Raw genomic sequence first — 1,282 nt, forward strand, 5'->3', positions numbered from 1 at the left:
TGGCATGGTGACTCGCCCCTGCCAACTTGTGAGAGCACGAGGAGGGGCAGTGTCCCAGATTTCCCAGATGATGTCCAGCAATTCCTTATGGTCAGTTTAGTCAGGGGGTTTCACTAAGCACAGCAAGCGGGGTCCACAATGACATCTTTTCTGCAGACAACCTTTGTACCTGGAGAGTAGCCCTGTGAAAGATTCAGGGCCAGTGTTGTTTTGGTCTGTGATTTGCAATATCTTAGAGGGTACAAGTGGAGCATCCTCTAACCTACCATTTGGGGTTTTTTGCTTTTTAAATGTCCATGTCCACTCGGCAGCTCCTCTAAGGCCCCTGCTACACATTACCTATATTGCACAATTAACAGGTGAATCACACAATACATTCAGACTGGCCCTTGCACTTAAGGCAGGCCATAAGTGCAAAGGATTTATCACACCATTAACACGAATTGTGCAACAAATGTCAACCGGCCACACATGCAAAATCATTACCACCGGATAAGCATGACTCCAGTTACAAAAGGAGCCAACCAGCTCTACAAGTCAGTGCTTGGAAATGTGTCACCATTCTATTAGGGCCCTGCTACGGGTTGGAGCGAGAGCTGGACAGCAACCGGCATGGACTGGGGGCCCATTTCCAAGCACTAACTGGATAGCTGGTTGGCTCCTTCTGCAGCTGGAGGGTCATTTTTCTCACAAGCTAATGACTTGGCACCAGAGGCACTGAGTGTGAGGGCCACGGGCCCTGGACCCCTGGGGAAGAGGGCTGAAATGTGTAAAACTTTCCACGAGCCTATCCTCTTTGGCCCACACCACCATTGCCAGCGCTCATGATTTTTGGCAGTGCATTCAGAAAGGTGAAAAACGTGGCTCTTTCTTCTATGGACATTTATATATATGACTAAAAGAAAGCTCCGTTTTTCACATGCCTGAAGCATCGACTTTAACAACAACGTCAAAAACCCTGAGAGTTGGCAATCCTGCCACCCCACGGTGAAATTAAAAGTCGGTGCCGGTGCTTGGCAGGTATGGCTGGTCTACACCTACTGGGCGCTTGACCACGCAATAAGCATCACGTGTGTCACGGCAGCCGGAGCTGGTTTCTCTCCAGCTTTCATTAGAGCCCCGCGGGGCGGAGACAGCCCGTAAAGTCCCCGGTGCGTCACTAAAACGCTCCGCCCCCGCGCCCGCCAGAGACCCCGCCCCCTGCCAGGCAATCGCCCCGCCCCCCGGGCTCGCAGCCGGGTGCTGACGCTGAGCCCCGCACCAAGATGGCGGCCCCCCACCC

The sequence above is a fragment of the Alligator sinensis genome, unplaced genomic scaffold (genome assembly GCF_000455745.1).
Source record: "Alligator sinensis unplaced genomic scaffold, ASM45574v1 scaffold1456_1, whole genome shotgun sequence".
Classification (NCBI taxonomy): Eukaryota; Metazoa; Chordata; order Crocodylia; family Alligatoridae; genus Alligator; species Alligator sinensis.